Source organism: Trichosurus vulpecula, chromosome 6, assembly GCF_011100635.1.
Source record: "Trichosurus vulpecula isolate mTriVul1 chromosome 6, mTriVul1.pri, whole genome shotgun sequence".
Lineage (NCBI taxonomy): Eukaryota > Metazoa > Chordata > Mammalia > Diprotodontia > Phalangeridae > Trichosurus > Trichosurus vulpecula.
In genome coordinates this window covers 222560745-222569801 of record NC_050578.1, presented here as the reverse complement: position 1 = coordinate 222569801, position 9057 = coordinate 222560745, and positions in this window count along the sequence as shown.

The window sequence follows — 9057 nt, the reverse complement described above, 5'->3', positions numbered from 1 at the left end:
ATAGTTACTTTCTTTAACTTGTTTTTATTTTGTATTCCCCCCCCCAGAAATTGCTAGGTGGCATAGTGAGTTAGAGTACTGGTACTGGAGTCAGGAAAACCCAAGATACTAGTTGTATGACCCTAGGCAAGTCACTTAACCTCTGCTTGCCTCCGTTTCCTCCTCTATAAAAAGAAGGTAACACTAGCACCAATGTCTCAGGGGTATTGTAAAGGTCAAATGAATTAACATTTGTAAAGTACTTAGCACAGTGCTTGGCGCATAGTTGGCATTTAATAAATGCACATTCCCTTTCCCACCCTAGTGGGCTTTGCCACCTACTTGCTGAATAATCTTGGCAAACCACTTCTCTGATGTCTAGTGTCCCTCATGTAAAATGAGGTTAGATTAAGTCAGTGGTGTCAAACTCATATAGAAAGGAGTTTCTTTGGTACTTCAAAAGATCTAGGGATTGTTTGATCAGTGTAGTTTCTCCTGCCACTGATTTCAGCCCCTCTATATATATTTCATGAGTTGATGTGACCAACCTCCCCAGAAGTCACCTTGTGGCCAGTCATATGCTTGTGAGCTGGTAGCTGGATAACAATAGCCATCGTTGAAACCAGGGTGGGACCTAAAAAGCTTGCCATCCACTGAGATGGCCTCACATCCACACTACAATAAGCAATCTTTGGTGAAGGTCACACAGCCAAGAAGACCTTAAACCCAGGCCAGCTGGCCCCTTTGCTGTTTTTACTGGGCTGTGGTCACTCAACCGGAGTCAGTGAAATAGTAGCTTATAATGAAAAAAAATGGGGGCTCAGTATGGTGGGCAAAACAGGATAGCTTGGCTAGTGTCCAAAATGAACAAGGTTGTAATTCCTCCGTATCCATCAGAACACACCTGTGGTATCGTGTTCAATTCTCCGGGCCAAGTCTCAAGAGGAAGATTTGACAAGTATCTGCAAAGGGAGACTAGTATGGGTGAGAGGACTTCACTTTCTTTTGGGGGGCTTAAAGACAAAGGGAATGTGATCTCTGACATGTAAAGGCTTGCTGTGTAAGAGGATTAAACTTGATGTGGCATCAGTAGACTGAACCAGGCTTCTTTGTGTTCTGAACCACTTGGGCAGTCTAGTGAAGCCTTTTAGACCCCTTCCTTAAAGTTGTTAAAAATACTAAATCCAGATGCCATGGCATGAATTGTGGCTCACTGCCCTCAGGAGCTGGTACTCCAGTAAGGGAGGTGAGGGGCAGAGCATGCATAGGCAAAGGAGTGACCCAGACGAAACATTCTAGGAAAATTGAGGAAGGAGGGAGTACTGACCCGGGGACATTAGAAAGGCTTCATAGGAGGCATCCGAGCTGAGACTTCAGAAAAGGCTTCCAAGGTGGCTTGAGGGTATGTGTGAATTCAGTATCCTAAGGAGCAAGGTGCAGTCCCACAGAGGGCTGGCTGATTGCATGTGTGCCACAGGTTTCTGGGCACGGGAATGTGAATTGTAGAAAATCCGTGAAGTACTTGCAGAGAGAGTGGCAGGTGCTAGCTAGACTGCTTTCCTTCCTCCAGGAGCTGGCTCCCAAAGGGGAAGGTCCTCACCATGTGGAGCCATAGCCTGGCAGTAGATGGGACACAGCAAGCAGCTCTGAAGGGCCATGGGCATCCCTTGTCCTTGATGTCTTTATCTTGGAAGGAAATTGAAAGGAGAAGGAATGAGTCAGTTCATGGAACTGATGGCTAGAGATACAGAACAGGACAAGAAAAAGTGGGACCAAGGCCAAGGGCAGGTACCTCTCCCAACCAAGTAATCATTTCTCTCCTAGTGTGGAAAGAACACTGTCTCTGGAGTTACAGGCCTTGGGTTCAAATCCCACCTTTGACACTGACCAAGTCAGCCAGCCTCCCTGGGCCTCAGTTTCCTCATCTGTAAAAGGAGGAGGCTGAACTAGATTGTGACATCCCAGCTCTAGAGCTATGGTCCTATGATTGATCAATATTGGCTAAGCATCCCAGAAGTGCTAAGGATTACTATATTAGGATGAAAGTAAGTTACTTAATTCAATAATCATTAAGTGCCTAGGTGCAGAACAGAAAAGTAGTTGGGGTGTAGCTGGCCTTGGAGTTAGGGATACCTTGATTTGAACCCTGACTGATAAATACTGGCTGGCTGTGTGACCCTGGGCAAGTCCCTTAACCTCTGAATGCCTTAGAAGGTAGAGGGAGTTCCAGTCTTGTCCCTATCATGCTTCAAGCACTGTTAGGCAATGAGAATACAAAGATGAAATTAGGCCCTGGCATATAAATGGAATGTGGATAGCCCTTGCTATCATAGGCTAAATCATAGGCTAAAAGTAAGAAGAAGACAGACATAATTATGACCTAAGGGTGAATGCAATAACCTAGATAAATGAGGCTGCCATCTTACTCAGCCAAGGCACTTTTCTGAATCAATTCCTTAGGGGGAAAAAGTTTCAGATGAATTCCCATGACTAATTATTGGGTGCTGAAGTTCAAATTTTTTTCCCCTTCTCATTCTAACCCATTCTTTTCAGTCCCTCCACGAAGCTTTCCCTCATTTTAACCCAGTCCTAGTGAGCTTCATCCTGGGAAACAACCCCCTGTGGAGATAAGTCCTGGCAGCTGCCCTTCGTGGTGCTGCATTTGTGTCTGCTGAAGGCCCCCATCCCCCAAAACCTTAACATGATCCAGTGGTTCTGCATTAGAAACTGGTAAGATTTTATCAGTGGGAACAACATTGAAGGAGAGGCATTTCCATCCACTTTGCAGCCACACCCTAAGGACCAAGTGGGACCTTTCTATCTGACCTGCAGCTGATACCTTCCCTACATAGGGGTCATCTTCCCCCATTAGGCTGAGCTCAGAGAAGAGAAGACTCTTTTCTATTTGTATCCTCATCACTTCGCACATAGTAAGGGCTAACTAAATGCTTTTTCATTCATTGAATTCATTCACTCAAATCGATAATAACCTGCCCTCCTGAGCCACCCGTAGCCCTTTATTCTGAAAATGTGGAGTATTTAGAGTTTTCCCTGCTTGTATCCTTCCTCTGACCCAGACTGTAAGCTATGGGTGGTGCCTTAACCAAATATTGCACACACTCCCCCCGCCCCCGCCACCCCAAAAGCTCGTCACCAGCTAACCAACATTTGCTGTTGTTTTTTATAGCAAAGAAAAGTAGAAATGCAGAGTACCCTCTGCCAAAGGTCTGCATCTTAGTTAAATGTGAAGCAGAATCTCCTTGGCCCCCAGATCCCCTATGTCCATGTTGTCAGGCTGTCCTGGTCCTTGTGTCTGTAGCAGCCTTACCTTTGTGGTTGAGGACCCTTCAGACTAAGGAATGCCCAGGATACACCGCTCTGCCACGGTTGGGTAGCTCCTCCTCCTTAGTCCAGCTCCCAAAGGGAATGGGAGAAGGTGCCAGGTTCCTTCCTGAGGCTGGCGCAGTTAAGAATGATGCGTCACTGCTGTCAGGGTTTCTCTGAAGCCATTTGCCAGATGGTCTCCCTCTCCCATGCTTGATCAGTGAATATTAATACATACCTACACTGTGCCAGGCACATAGCACAAAATACAAAGTCAAAAATGGAACAGGCCCTGACCTCAAGGAGCTTATTTTATCTGTAAAAGGGAAGCAGATTTGGGACATGGGGAACGGACCAGATTCAGGATGAGGCTTTAAATTCCCCAGAACTCTTACTGTCGTTTCCACAAGGGCAGGGTCCACTGTGTTCTGCACACCAGGGACACATCATAAATGTTAGTGGGACTGAATTGAGATTCCCCATCCATTTTCATGGCCCTGAGACTGGTAGTTTCATATTTTATTCTACCCCCAACTCTCCCCACTCCCTCTTTATATCTTGTCTTCCACAGAAAGTAAGCTCTTTTAGGGCCGGCATGGACTGTCTGCTTGCATTTGTATTCCTGATTCTTAAGCTAGGCTCCTGGCACCAGGTACTATGTGCCTGGCACACAGTAGGGACTTAATAAGTGTTTCTTGCCTTGATTTCCAGCATCTGACCACAGTCCAGCCCCAGCCTCTATTTCCGGTCTTACCTCCCATTACACCCCCTTATTTCCAACCCATTAGAATTCTCCCATGGACTCCACCACCCCTGCTGCCCGAAATCCATCCCATCTCTCAAGGCCAAGCTCGGGTACCAACCCTTGTATGAAATCTTTTCTGCACTGGAAGGAGATAAGCATTTATTAAATGCCTACTAAGTTAGTCAATCCATGAATAAACATTTCCAGGCTCTGTGCTAAGCATTTGGGGATACAAAAAAAGACAAAAGACAGTTCCTTCCCTCAAGGAGCTTACAGTCTAATGAAGGAATTTACAGTCTGTGGTGCCAGGCCTTATGCTAAGTTTCTTTACAAATACTTTATTTGATCCACACAACCCGGCAAGGTAGGAGCTGTTATAATCCTCATTTTAACAGTTGAGGAAAGTGAGGCAAACACGTTAAATGATTTGCCCAGGATAACTGTCTGAGGCTAGATTTGAACTTGGGTCTTCTTGACTCCAGGCTCACTGCACTACCTAGCTGCCCCTATAGTGACGGTGACAAGTAGGTGAGCCCTTCAGTATCAGGTGGAGGGCCCTCTACACTGTAGGAAGAGAGGGAGGAGTTGGGAAAGTCAGCTCTAGAAATGGTGGAGAAGCTTCCTCCTGAGGTGATTGTTGTTGCAAGTGAACTGGTGCCACCCAAGCACCTGCAGTGAAAAGACCCGAAAAAAGGCTTCCCCAGACCTAAGAAATTCACTAAAAAGGGTCAGTGTTTTTTTCTACCCCCTTTAAATGGAAGGAATCCTTCTAGGTCCCAGAAAGAATTATTTATCAGGTGTTCACGATTTTCTTCAACAGCTTTAGAGTGTGCACCGTCCACTCTGTGAAGAGGAGGCAGAACTTTATTCCTGAAAGCTCAGTTTATAGGCCAGCTTCAAAGCTCTGGGTCCTTCTGAGCAGGGGATGGAGGCGCGGGTTTGGGAATTCACATCAAAGGGACCTGTACATGTTGTTCTGATGTTGCGGTGGACGGTGGGTAGAGGCCTCTGTGGATTTCCTCCCGTCCCTGAAACCCAGGGTGAATTATGCACTGAGGTTGGCTCTGCAGCCCCGAGGAGACGTAGGGAGAGGGGGGAGTGACTCGGGACCCCTGCAAACATCAAAAACCCCAGCCTGTCAGCACTGGCGGCAGCAGTAGCATGGTGGGGAGCAGGGGAAGGACAGCAATCGGACCCCAGGAGGCCAGTCTCTTCTGCACACTCAAGCATTGTCCCCAGGCTGGAATGGCCCCAGTGCCCCATCTTCCTTTCCAGCCTGGAGTCTTCTCCTGATGGAAGGAGAGTGGGGGTGGGGGGGCGCGAAGAAGAGGAAAAACAACCGAGTGTCTGGGCACTCCCTGCTCAAATGGAAGGGTCCAGGATGAGCCTGCCCTGGACGCAGAAGGAAGAGAGGAGAGCAAAGAGAAAGAAGAGAGAAGGAGCACTTACTATGTAGCAAGCATGTGCGAAATTCTGGGCCTATAAATAAAAAATTGAGACAATCCCTCTTCATAGTAGCACGGCTCCCCACTGGGGCATGCTGCCTGAGTCCTAGATCCCTTCCCTTCCCCCCTCCTCATTCAAACTTTCTAGGCCCAGATAACACAGTTCCTGAAGGCCCAGCTCTCCATCACCCTCTCCAGGTGACAGCATTTATTAAGGGCTTAACTTAAGCCAAGCATGTGGAAGTTCCGGGGATAGAAACAATTCAAACAGTCCTTCTTCTTAAGAAACACACATTTAGAGAAGACAACATACATAGGCAGGTTAATCGGGAGGGAAATGGGAAAGCCTAGTGGTTCTTAGGGTATAGCGCCATATGTGTGTATGTATATATGTATGCACATAAACGAGTATACAATTAATATGCATATGTGTAGGCAGCTAGATGGCACCATAGTGCACTGAGCACCTGTTCTAGAGTCAGGAAGATTCATTTTCCTCAGTTCAAATCTGGCCTCAAACTCGTATGACCCTGGGCAAGTCACTTAACCCTGTTTGCCTCAGTTTCTTCATCTGTAAAATGAGCTGGAGAAGGAAATGACAAGCCACTCCAGTATTTCTGCCAAGAAAACCCCAAAATGGGGTCACGGAGAGTTAAATGCAACTAAAAACAACCCAACAAGAACAAAAGCAGTATATCTATGTAGAGGGGGAGAAGAAACCCATGGATGCAGGGATCCCGAACCAAAGTTCCCAGGGCGAGGCCACCTGGAATGAATTCGCGGACATAAGCATTCTTTAAGTCAAGGAGGCAAAGATTTATTACGCTTTTGGGCAAGAGTTCTTAGTGAACCTGCAACCATACAGAGGTGCAGGGGGAATCTTTATAGAAGCTAATAGGGGATTAAGGGGGGACATGTCAGGTGTTTGGGGACGGGATTAGGGAGGGGATTAGGGAGTGGTTTAAGGCTCCTTCAAGGAGTGGTTGGTTCTTAAAGGAACATGCACATTTAATATCTATTGCGAAGGCATATTACCCAGAGTTCTCTAGGAAATAGCCCACCTAGGGGTTACTAGGGGTATGGTCTTTACTGTGAAACATCACTAAATTCACTATCGGTCAGGGCTAAAGGGAATAGTTTCTCATCTAGTGTCTTGTTAGACAAAATACTATCTCTAAGATACATGTTAGAAAGGTCAGTAAATAGTAAATATGGTTATGACGCAGTGTACAGTCAGTTATCAGCATCTGGAAATCAATCTATAGTTGTACATAGCTGCTTACGAAGGAAGAAACAGAGATAAGTTGGGGCAGGCTGCCCTTTAGCTAGAAAGAAACAGCCTGAGAGAGAATATGTTTTGAGAATTAGATGTGTTTATGAGAACTGGATGTGTTTTGGAATTGGGGTCCAGGCAGAGGCTGTTAGAATTTAGAGTCCAAGCACCTCATCTACACATATACATGTTTATGTGTATATTTGTGTATTGTATATACACATGTATAAATATATGTATGTGTATAATTATATATGTGTGTCCATGTGCATGTACACATACATATTTCAGTGTCGCCTTAGTGCCACCCACCGGGGTCTTTTAAAGACAATGCTCAAGGTGGAAGTTTTGGGTACCAGGGCTGGTTAGTAGGGATCTGCATTGGTAGGAGGGAATAGGGAGAAAGCCAGCTTGCTCTTAAGCACACCACTTGAGCCCTGCTTACAGCTAAACCTGGGCTCACCCCCATGAAGCAGCCCCCTGTTGACTTTCCCACTGAGGGGTTGAGAAAGTGAGCAGGCAGGACATTCTGGGCAAAGTCCAAGGGCAGGGGGAGGAGAATGAAGAGGGCACAAAGGCTTGTAGACCACAGAAGCTGGCTGCCCCCTCCCCAATTTAACTTTTATTTAGGTCACAATGTTTTCACTTTGGGGGGAAGGAAAATGGGGGGTTCCTCCATCTGGTTTCTGGGAGGAGGGGCCTGTATCTCCTTCTTCTCTCTCTGTACCCCTCCTTCCTCATACTGGTACCAATTTGATATAGACAAGGCACATTCCAGCCACCCAGATTCACTGGGGGCAGCACAGTACCATCCTTGAATTAGAAGAGATATCAGAAGTCACTTAGAGCAAAGTTGACCCCATGCTGGGAGTCCCTTCTCCAACACCCATGATAGACAAGGGTGACCATGAGTGGGGCATGGTTGAAAAGCCCCAACAATAATAACAAGGTTACACAGATATGGCTCAAACACCCAACCAGTCCACTCTCTTCCAACCGACTAGGAAGGAACCATAAGTCAAAAAGTAAAGTATTTAATTAAGACAGAAGAGCAAAGTACACAGCAAGGGAATTTCAAGCAGAATTATAGGGCTAGTTCTGGAAAGGACTCAGAGTCTGTCTAGTCCAATCCTCTCACATTGCAGATGGGAAAACTGAGACCCAGGGAAGTTGTGATTCACCCAAGGTCACCAGAAAGTATCAGAGGTTGTACTTGAACTCGGGTCCTTTGACTGCTTTTTCCACTGTACAATGCTGCCTAGTAGAATTATTCTACAATAATAATAAGAAATAGCATTTATGTGACACTTAAAGGTTTTCAAAGAACTTACAAATATCTCATTTTGTCATCACAACCACCCTGGGAGGTAGGTGTTTTTATTATCCCTGTTGTATGTATAAGGAAACTGAGGCAGACAGTAGTTTGGTGGCTTGCCCAGGGTTGAGCAGCTAGTGAGCCTCAGAGGCCGTACTTGAACCCACATTCACTGCAGCCATGTGCTGCCCTATGCTCAAAACCTTTCACACATGCACTCACACGTGGGAGGAAATGCTTCCTCAACAGGTCACATTCCTAAAGTCTCCCGATTGCTACAGCGCCTCCTTATAACTGTTTCCCAACAACTGGCCACAGCTTCATAGGTGTTTCTTAGGCTTACCAATCTTTTGTTGCTTTCTTGCAAAGTTGCTGTCACCTGCTGCTGCGACTTCTTCCTTCAAAGGTGGAATTATCTGCTTTTGTAAGGTTGCCCGAGAGAACTTGCCTAGGGACTAAACAACCTTTTTTTTTAGCTCTTTTGTTAATCAGACCCACAATCTCCGAAGGGCAGCTGTCAGGACATCGGCCCTGTGGTTGTTGTTGTTTGTCCTTCCTTCTAGAACAGGACCATGTCATCAAGGAGGTGATGCCATGACTGTGAGTGGATTGGATTTAAGTGAGGCAGGGCCGTGCAAAGTCACCAGCCTCACTTTCTCTTCCAGAGCCATCTGGATCTAGTGGCCACATATAGATTAGGTGACTGGAGATGGCCCCCAATTTCTGCCCTAACCCCAAACCAAACACACTTCATTCATGCACATCCCCAACATGAAGTCCCATAGGCTGCCATGAAATTTACTTTTAAGGAGGCTAAGGCTCGTGGCATTTTGACAAGTTGGAATGTGTCCAGAGGCTTTCCACCAGTGCGGGAAGGGAATTGGGCACCATGTTCTATGAAGAGCAATTGAAGGAACTGGGGGTGGTTACCCGAGAGAAGAAAAGACTCAAGGCTGACACAGTCAATGTTATGTGG